The sequence below is a fragment of the Triticum dicoccoides genome, chromosome 5B, assembly GCF_002162155.2.
Source record: "Triticum dicoccoides isolate Atlit2015 ecotype Zavitan chromosome 5B, WEW_v2.0, whole genome shotgun sequence".
NCBI classification, from domain to species: Eukaryota; Viridiplantae; Streptophyta; class Magnoliopsida; order Poales; family Poaceae; genus Triticum; species Triticum dicoccoides.
Window position 1 is genome coordinate 707,260,518 of NC_041389.1, and position 11,295 is coordinate 707,271,812.

The following is an 11,295-nucleotide window of genomic DNA, read 5'->3' on the forward strand; positions in this document are numbered from 1 at the left end:
GGCAGTGGCGGGCGCGGGCCGACGCAGTTAGGCACGGGGCGTGGACCGGGGTGAGCGCAAGCAGAAGGGAAGGCTCAGCGGGCGCAGCAGGGCCGCCGGAGCGGGGCCATGACGGCGGGTGCCGGAGCAGGGCTGCGCGGGCGGGGCGGGCGCGGTGACGCGCACACGAGGGCGGCGGAGGGGCACGGCCAGGGAGGGGGTGCGTAGCCTAGCTCCCTGTCACCGCGGTCGTCTGGAGGAGGACCCACGCCCAGGCCGCGGCGCCCGCGGGGTCGCCGGAGGCGTGGCGCAGCAATGAGTGGAGCGAGGCAGTGGAGTTCCACGTCGAGGTGCTCGGGCAGCAGCTCGCCGACGGCCTCCTCGGGTCGTCCTCCCACACCGTCTGCCTCGGCGCGGCCCAGCTGGCGCTTGCGTCGCGGGAGCTTGGTGTGGTCGGGGCTGTCGGCGTCGCGAGGAGGTGCTCCCCTCTGCTCGCCGTTGCCGGAGACGACCACCGCCTGCCATTCGAGTCCTCCTCCATGCACTTCGTCTTTGCTGGCCACGCCCTCGACTAGTCCAAGCGCCCGTCCAACCTCGTCGGCGAGGCCGCGCGGATCTTGAAGCCGGAGGGCCATCTCGTCGTGCTCACCTCCGGCGCCGGCGACGCCTACAACCTTCGCTCGCTTCAGGCGCTCTGCCCGTCCCTTCGATTGGTGCGAGAGAGAGAGAGAGAGAGAAACCTAACAAGGGGGCCCCACCCAGGTCAAAACAGCTGTTGACTAGTGCCACATCAGCAGCGGGTGGAGAAAAACCAGCCGGGGGGTGTTTTGTCCGGTTTGGATTTGTTTGGGGGGTAAAAGAAACGGAAAAATAGATCAGGGGGTAAAGTGAACCACCCATTTTATTCAGGGTAGTAAAATGAACTTTTTTCTTTCTAGCTGGATGTTTGCAGTCATCTAAACCTAAAAATCTTATCTCCACTTGCCAATTGAATCGTTGGATTATTCTAAACAAGTAAAAATTATACGGTTGGTCATAACTCTTTCGATGTGAACAACAACGACCAAACAAGCCTTTTCGGCTACACATGTTTCCAAAACAGAATGAAGACGATTTTTTTTACATTACATAATTGTCTATATTGGCATGGAAAAATAGTTGTAAAGTTCACATTATCTACTTGTTCAACACTAGTCGTTGTCAGGCTCAATTTAAGTTAACAGAAATATAACATTCTTTTGTAGTTTCATATATACATTTTGATGATCATCAACATTATCGTGAGAGTTAATAATGGAGACAGCTGACACTGTGGCCCTTTGATTAACAAAAATGTTTCATGACTTTTGTGAAAGTAGACTCTTCGCCCCCCTCATGTTCAAATCCTGGCTCCGCCCCTGACGCTAGGCCAGTTGCCATGTACCATGCAAATACACATGGCAACTCGGGTAAAAAAGAGTTGTCATTTGCTTACGTGTACACTAGCCAGTTGCCGTGTACCCTGCAAAACACATGGCAAATTGGCAACTGACAAGTTCGGGTAAAAAAAGAGAGTGGACATCTGCTTACAAGCACACTAGGGCAATTGCCATGTACGCTGCAAAACACATGTCAACTAGCAGCTTGGGTGTGGGAGAGAAGACGGACGTGTTGGCGAGATGGCAAATGCCCACACACCAGCCCTTGTGTGTTAGTGGAAAGAGGCGTGTGGACGAACTGTTGAACACCCACACACCGGCCCCTCCGTGTGCTGAAACGGCCGTGTGGGCGACCGGATGAATGCCCACACACCAGCCCAGTCTTATGTGGCACTAGAAACATGTCAAGATTCGTGCGCTCATAAACGGACGCGGATCCACGCGTGTGGGCGAGCTGCAAACGCCCACACGTGTGGGCGTTAGTGTTTTTGATTAAAAAAATGCATATAGCTGTATTTGCAATTTGGATTTGAGATATGGCTTAAAGAATCTGTTCGTTAGGAGGAGTTCTCCTACGTGAGACTCGAAGATTCTTGCCTTCCATCATGCACAAAGAATTAAGTTGGGTCGCGCTAACTGCCACACGTGTGGCAGGAAGGGAGACGCACCACACGTCTCTAATGTAAACAGATTGCCACGTCATCGCATGCATGCATGCAGGAATCTTTTTGGATTTTCAGTTTTTAAAATGTTTTATCTCTTAAACGAAAAATCCAATTGAAAATCCGTTTTCACCATTAAATCCCTCGCGATGAGATCTTCGAAACTAGATCCCATGTTGATATGTTTTAATGAAAAAAAATTTGGATTAAAAGTTGCCGTGTCTATTGCATATGAATTGCCATGATGTTTACACTGAAGTTGCTATGATATGTTTCAGCTATTTTCTTCTACATTTAAAAGTAAATTTTGACATTTATAAAACGGGGAATTAAGAAATTAGACTTGCCATGAACCATAAACTAAAATTGCCATGATACATGCACGTAAAATTCCCATGGTTCATACAAAAATAATTTTCTTGGTTAAAGTACTGGAGTTGCCATCATCAAAATACTAAAATTGCCACATGGCAACTTTAGTTTAAGCCCTATGACAACTGCAGTGTAAACATCGTGGCAACTTCTGGCAAAAAAAAATCGTCGAAACATATGAACATGGTGTCTAGTTTTGAAGATCTCGTCGAGACGGATTTAATGGTGAAAACGGATTTTTAGTTTGCTTTTTTATTTAGGAGATACAACATTTTTAAGCCGAAAACCAAAAAAAATTCTGTTGATGTCATCTATTCATACGAGGCAAAATGAGTGGTGATGGAGGTGTGTGGGCGATGTGCAAACGCCCACACGTGTAGGCGTTAACATTTCCGATTAAGTTTGCTTTCTTTGCTTTATCCTTGTTCTCTCAATCAATCTGACTTCTCATCAATCTGACTTCTCATCGATCCTTCCCGTGTTTGGATCAAATCACCACACCATCTATCTGTCCAAGTTCCATTCCACGATTGACCACTGAGGCGGGGCCAGAAGAGAGACCGAAGACAGGCTCTGCCTCGGCAGGTCAGGCAAGCCGTGCTCGTCTCGCTCAAGGCCAGCCGCGGCGAGCTCACCAATGGCCTGTCACAGCAACTGACATGGGCGTGCATGTTACCCAAGGTCACCGACCAGGTCCTGCTCTGGCACGTGGCCACCACCCGCTTCGACTGGACTAGTGGTGGTGATGCTACCGATGACGTTGTCGACAACCACAGGCTCGTGGCGAGGAAGTTGTCCAACTACTGCGCCTACTTGGTGGCCTTCGTGCCGGAGATGCTGCCAGACCCGAGCTACAACGCCGATAAGATGTTCGACATGGCGGTGAAGCAGGCGCGAAATCATCTCATTGGCTGCCGGACCATGCCGGACATACTTGCCAAACTAGATGAGATACAGAGCAAGGAGGAGAGTTACCTGGAGGGCGGCAGCCTATACGGCAGAGCCGGCAGCAGCAGCATCATAGAGAAGGCCGCAATGCTTGGCGGGCAGCTCATGGTGTCCGTGCCCGACCAAGGACGGCGATGGAAGGTGCTGGCCGACTTCTGGGCCGAGTTCATACTGTTCCTCGCGCCGTCGGACAACATGGACATCCACGCCGAGATGCTCGGTGCCGGCGGCGAGTTCATGACGCAGCTGTGGGCGCTGCTCAACAATGCCGGCATCCTGGAGCGTCCGGCCGTTGCCACGTCGTCGGCACCTTCGACCTGATCGGAGTCGTAGCTTGCAAACATTTGTCATCGGGACTGTCTATTTAGCATTTGACTGTTTTTCAATTCGACAACAATCAAATTTACTGACAAATAAACAGTAGACACCTGTATGTCACAAAAACCCACTAGTAGCCACTTTATATTTCCTTTTTGAAAAAACGGGTCGGGCAAATTCTGACCCGTTTGGAACCTTTGAACTAAACCTGGACGGCAAACCTCCCTGGACCACAGCTACCAGCTGCCCATCAACTTGGAAATTGGAGAGGGGGGTGAACCTGGAGACGACCAAGAAATAAGAACAGTGTTGGAAATATGCCCTAGAGGCAATAATAAATAAGTTATTATTATATTTCCTTGTTCATGATAATTGTGTTTTATTCATGCTATAACTGTATTATCCGGAAATCGTAATACACGTGTGAATACATAGACCACAATATGTCCCTAGTGAGCCTCTAGTTGACTAGCTCGTTGTGATCAACAGATAGTCATGGTTTCCTGGCTATGGACATTGGATGTCGTTGATAACGGGATCACATCATTAGGAGAATGATGTGATGGACAAGACCCAATCCTAAGCATAGCACTAAGATCGGTTAGTTCGTTTGCTAGAGCTTTGCCAATGTCAAGTATCTCTTCCTTTGACCATGAGATCGTGTAACTCCTGGATACCGTAGGAGTGCTTTGGGTGTATCAAACGTCACAACGTAACTGGGTGACTATAAAGGTGCACTACAGGTATCTCCGAAAGTATCTATTGTTTTATGCGGATCGAGACTGGGATTTGTCACTCCGTGTAAACGGAGAGGTATCTCTGGGCCCACTTAGTAAGACATCATCATATGCGCAATGTGACCAAGGAGTTGATCACGGGATGATGTGTTACGGAACGAGTAAAGTGACTTGCCGGTAACGAGATTGAACAAGGTATCGGTATACCGACGATCGAATCTCGGGCAAGTAAAATACCGCTAGACAAAGGGAATTGTATACGGGATTGATTAAGTCCTTGACATCGTGGTTCATCCGATGAGATCATCGTGGAACATGTGGGAGCCATCATGGGTATCCAGATCCCGCTGTTGGTTATTGACCGGAGAACGTCTCGGTCATGTCTACATGTCTCCCGAACCCGTAGGGTCTACACACTTAAGGTTCGATGACGCTAGGGTTATAAAGGAAGCTTGTATGTGGTTACCGAATGTTGTTCGGAGTCCCGGATGAGATCCCGGACGTCACGAGGAGTTCCGGAATGGTCCGGAGGTAAAGATTTATATATAGGAAGTCCTGTTTCGGCCATCGGGACAAGTTTCGGGGTCATTGGTATTGTACCGGGACCACCGGAAGGGTCCCGGGGGCCCACCGGGTGGGGTCACCTGCCCCGGGGGGCCACATGGGCTGTAGGGGGTGCGCCTTGGCCTACATGGGCCAAGGGCACCAGCCCCTAGAGGCCCATGCGCCAAGATAAAGGAAAAAGGGAAGAGTCCTAAAGGGGGAAGGCACCTCCGAGGTGCCTTGGGGAGGATGGACTCCTCCCCATCCTTAGCCGCACCCCTTCCTTGGAGGAGGGGGCAAGGCTGCGCCTCCCCCCTCTCCCTTGGCCCTATATATAGTGGGGAAAAGGAGGAGCAATCATACCTAAGGCCTTTGGTTGCCTCCCTCTCCCTCCCGTGACACATCTCCTCTCCCGTAGGTGCTCGGTGAAGCCCTGCAGGATTGCCACGCTCCTCCATCACCACCACGCCGTTGTGCTGCTGCTGGATGGAGTCTTCCTCAACCTCTCCCTCTCTCCTTGCTGGATCAAGGCGTGGGAGACGTCACCGGGCTGTACGTGTGTTGAACGCGGAGGTGCCGTCCGTTCGGCACTTGGTCATCGGTGATTTGAATCACGACGAGTACGACTCCATCAACCCCGTTCACTTGAACGCTTCCGCTTAGCGATCTACAAGGGTATGTAGATGCACTCTCTTTCTACTCGTTGTTGGTCTCTCCATAGATAGATCTTGGTGATACGTAAGAAAATTTTTGAATTTCTGCTACGTTCCCCAACAGTGGCATCATGAGCTAGGTCTATTGCGTAGATTCTTTGCACGAGTAGAACACAAAGTAGTTGTGGGCGTTGATGTTGTTCAATATGCTTACCGTTACTAGTCCAATCTTGTTTCGTCGGTATTGTGGGATGAAGCGGCCCGGACCGACCTTACACGTACTCTTACGTGAGACAGGTTCCACCGATTGACATGCACTTGGTGCATAAGGTGGCTAGCGGGTGCCAGTCTCTCCCACTTTAGTCGGAACGGATTCGATGAAAAGGGTCCTTATGAAGGGTAAATAGCAATTGTCATATCACGTTGTGGTCTTGCGTAGGTAAGAAACGTTCTTGCTAGAAACCCATAGCAGCCACGTAAAACATGCAACAACAATTAGAGGACGTCTAACTTGTTTTTGCAGGGTATGCTATGTGATGTGATATGGCCAAAGGATGTGATGAATGAATATATGTGATGTATGAGATTGATCATGTTCTTGTAATAGGATTCACGACTTGCATGTCGATGAGTATGACAACCGGCAGGAGCCATAGGAGTTGTCTTTATTTTTTGTATGACCTGCGTGTCATTGAAGAACGCCATGTAAACTACTTTACTTTATTGCTAAACGCGTTAGTCATAGAAGTAGAAGTAGTCGTTGGCGTGACAACTTCATGAAGACACGATGATGGAGATCATGATGATGGAGATCATGGTGTCATGCCGGTGACAAGATGATCATGGAGCCCCGAAGATGGAGATCAATGGAGCTATATGATATTGGCCATATCATGTCACAACTATATAATTGCATGTGATGTTTATTATGTTTATGCATCTTGTTTGCTTAGAACGACGGTAGTAAATAAGATGATCCCTTACAAAATTTCAAGAAGTGTTCTCCCCTAACTGTGCACCGTTGCTACAGTTCGTCGCTTCTAAGCACCACGTGATGATCGAGTGTGATGGATTCTTACGTTCACATACAACGGGTGTAAGACAGTTTTACACAGCGAAAACACTTAGGGTTAACTTGACGAGCCTAGCATGTGCAGACATGGCCTCGGAACACGGAGACCGAAAGGTCGAGCATGAGTCGTATAGAAGATACGATCAACATGAAGATGTTCACCGACGTTAACTAGTCCGTCTCACGTGATGATCGGACACGGCCTAGTTGACTCGGATCATGTGATCACTTAGATGACCAGAGGGATGTCTATCTGAGTGGGAGTTCATAAGATGAACTTAATTATCTTGAACATAGTCAAAAGACCTTTTTGCAAATTATGTCGTAGCTCGCACTTTAGTTCTACTGTTTTAGATATGTTCCTAGAGAAAATATAGTTGAAAGTTGACAGTAGCGATTATGCGGACACTAGAAAGCTCATGTCCTTAATGCACCGCTCAGTGTGTTGAACCCCAAACGTCATTTGTGGATGTTGTGAACATCGGACATACACGTTTTGATAACTACGTGATAGTTCAATTAAATGGTTTAAGTAGAGGCACCAAAGACGTTTTCGAAACGTCGCGGAACATATGAGATGTTTCGAGGGCTGAAATTGGGATTTCAGGCTCGTGCCCACGTCAAGAGGTATGAGACCTCCGACGATTTTCTTAGCCTGCAAACTAAGGGAGAAAAGCTCAATCGTTGAGCTTGTGCTCAGATTGTCTGAGTGCAACAATCACTTGAATCGAGTGGGAGTTGATCTTCCAGATGAGATAGTGATGTTTCCCCAAAGTCATTGCCACCGAGCTGCTAGAGCTTCGTGATGAACTATAACATATCAGGGATAAATAAGATGATCCTTGAGGTATTCACGATGTTTGACACCGCGAAAGTAGAAATCAAGAAGGAGCATCAATTGTTGATGGTTGGTGAAACCACTAGTTTCAAGAAGGGCAAGGGAACAAAGGGATACTTCATGAAACGGCAAATCAGCTGCTGCACCAATGAAGAAACCCGAGGTTGAACCCAAACCCGAGACTAAGTGCTTCTGTAATAAGGGGAACGACCACTAGAGCAGAATTACCCTAGATACTTGGTAGATGAGAAGGCTGGCAAAGTCGATAGAAGTATATTGGATATACATTGTGTTGATGTGTACTTTACTAGTACTCCTAGTAGCACCAGGGTATAAGATACCGGTTCGGTTGCTAAGTGTTAGTAACTCGAAATAAAAGGCTACGGAATAAACGGAGACTAGCTAAAGGTGAGCTGACGATACGTGTTGGAAGTGTTTCCAAGTTTGATGTGATCTAACATCGCACGCTCCCTCTACCATCAAGATTAGTATTAAACCTGAATAAGTGCTCTTGCACCTAAAGGAATGGTTTATTGAATTTTGATCGTAGGGATACACATTTTCATGCCAAAAGATATAAGATAGTAATGATAGTACCACTTACTTGTGGCACTGCCATGTAAGTCATAATGGTACAAAACGCATGAAGAAGCTCCATGTTGATGGATCTTTGGACTCACTCATTTTTGAAAAGTTTGAGACATGCGAACCATGTCTATTGGTATATATGCATGAAGAAACTCCATGCAAATGGATCGTTCGGACTCACTTGATTTTGAATCACTTGAGATATGCAAATCATACCACATAGGCAAGATGACTGAAAAGCCTCGGTTTCAGTAAAATGGAACAAGATAGCAACTTATTGGAAGCAACACATTTTGATGTGTGCAGTCCAATGAGTGCTGAGGCATGCAGTGAATATCGTTCTGTTCTTACTTCACAGATGATTCGAGTAGATGTTGAGAATATTTACTTGATGAAACACAAGTCTGAATTATTGAATGGTTCAAGTAATTTCAGAGTGAAGTAGAAGATCATTGTAACAAGAGGATAAAATGTCTGTGATATGATCATAGAGATGAATATCTGAATTACGAGTTTGGCACAGAATTAAGACATTGTGGAAATAGTTTCACAACTAATACAGCCTGGAACACCATAGTGTGATGATGTGTCCGAACATCATAGTTGCACCCTATTGGATATGGTGCGTACCATGATGTCTCTTATCGAATTACCACTATTGTCCATGGGTTAGGCATTAGAGACAACCACATTCACTTTAAATAGGGCACCACGTAATTCCGATGAGATGACACCGTATGAATTATGGTTTAGAGAAATCTAAGTTGTCGTTTCTTAAAAGTTTGGGGCTGCGACGCTTATGTGAAAAAGTTTCAGGATTAAGCTCGAACCCAAAGTGGATAAAATACATCTTCATAGGACACCCAAAACAGTTGGGTATACCTCCTGTCTCAGATCCGAAAGCAATATGAATTGTTTCTAGAATCGGGTCCTTTCTCGAGGAAAGGTTTCTCTCGAAAGAGTTGAGTGGGAGGATGGTGGAGACTTGATGAGGTTATTGAACCGTCTCTTCAACTAGTGTGTGGCAGGGCACAGGAAGTTGTTCCTGTGGCACCTACACCAATTGAAGTGGAAGCTTATGATATTGATCATGAAACTTCAGATCAAGTCACTACCAAACCTCGTAGGACGACAAGGACACGTACTACTTTAGAGTGGTACGGTAATCCTGTCTTGGAAGTCATGTTGCTAGACAACAATGAACCTACGAGCTATGGAGAAGCGATGGTGGGCCCGAATTCCAACAAATGGTTAGAAGCCATAAAATCCGAGAACGGATCCATGGACTTTGGTGGACTTGCCCGATGATCGGCAAGCCATTAAGATAAATGGATCTTTAAGAAGAAGACGAACGTGGATGGTAATGTCACCGTCCATGAAGCTCGACTTGTGGCGAAAAGTTTTTTCACAAGTTCAAGGAGTTGACTACGATGAGATTTTCTCATCCGTAGCGATGCTTAAAGTCCGTCGGATTCATGTTAGCATTAGCTGTATCTGGCAGAAGGATATCAAAACGAGTTTCCTTACCAGTTTTCGTGAGGAAAGATTGTAGGTAATACAATCAGAAAGTTTTTGTCGATCCTAAGGATGCTAAAAGGTATGCTAGCTCCAGCGATCCTTCTAAGGACTGGAGTGAGCATCTCGGAGTTGGAATGTATGCTTTGATGATGATCAAAGATTTTGGGTTTGTACAAAGTTTACGAGAAACTTGTATTTCCAAAGAAGTGAGTGGGAGCACTATAGAATTTCTGATGAGTATATGTTGTTGACATATTGATGATCAGAGATGATGTAGAATTTCTAGAAAGCATATAGGGTTATTTGAAAGGTGTTTTTCAATAGAAAACATGGATTAAGCTACTAGAACATTGAGCATCAAGATCTATAAGGATATATCAAAATGCTTAATAATACTTTCAAATGAGCACATACCTTGACATGATCTTGAAGGTGTTCAAGATGGACCAGTCAAAGAAGGAGTTCTTGCCTGAGTTGTAAGGTACGAAGTTAAGACTTAAAGCTCGACCACAGCAGAATAGAGAGAAAGGACGAAGGTCGTCTCCTATGCTTAAGACATAGGCTCTACAGTATGCTATGCTGTGTACCGCACCTGAAGTGTGCCTTGCCATGAGTTAGTCAAGGGGTACAAGAGTGATCCAAGAATGGCTCACAGGACAGCGGTCAAAGTTATCCTTAGTAACTAGTGGACTAAGGAATTTTCTCGATTATGGAGGTGGTAAAAGAGTTCGCCGTAAAGGTTACGACGATGCAAGCTTGACACCTATCCGGATAGCTCTGAATAGAGAGACCGGATACATATAATGGAGCAATAATTTAGAATAGCTCCAAGTAGAACAGTTATTTGGAATAGCTCCAAATAGAGCGTGGTAGCTGCATCTAGGAGATGACATAGAGATTTGTAAAACACACACGGATCTGAAAGGTTCAGACCCGTTGACTAAAACCTCTCTCACAAGCAACATGATCAAACATAAAACTCATTGAGTGTTAATCACATAGTGATGTGAACTAGACTAATGACTCTAGTAAACTCTTGGGTATTAGTCACATGGCGATGTGACCTGTGAGTGTTAATCACATGGCAATGTGAACTAGATTATTGACTCTAGTGTAATTGGGAGACTGTTGGAAATATGCCCTAGAGGCAATAATAAATAAGTTATTATTATATTTCCTTGTTCATGATAATTGTCTTTTATTCATGCTATAACTGTATTATCCGGAAATCGTAATACACGTGTGAATACATAGACCACAATATGTCCCTAGTGAGCCTCTAGTTGACTAGCTCGTTGTGATCAACAGATAGTCATGGTTTCCTGGCTATGGACATTGGATGTCGTTGATAACGGGATCACATCATTAGGAGAATGATGTGATGGACAAGACCCAATCCTAAGCATAGCACTAAGATCGGTTAGTTCGTTTGCTAGAGCTTTGCCAATGTCAAGTATCTCTTCCTTTGACCATGAGATCGTGTAACTCCTGGATACCGTAGGAGTGCTTTGGGTGTATCAAACGTCACAACGTAACTGGGTGACTATAAAGGTGCACTACAGGTATCTCCGAAAGTATCTATTGTTTTATGCGGATCGAGACTGGGATTTGTCACTCCGTGTAAACGGAGAGGTATCTCTGGGCCCACT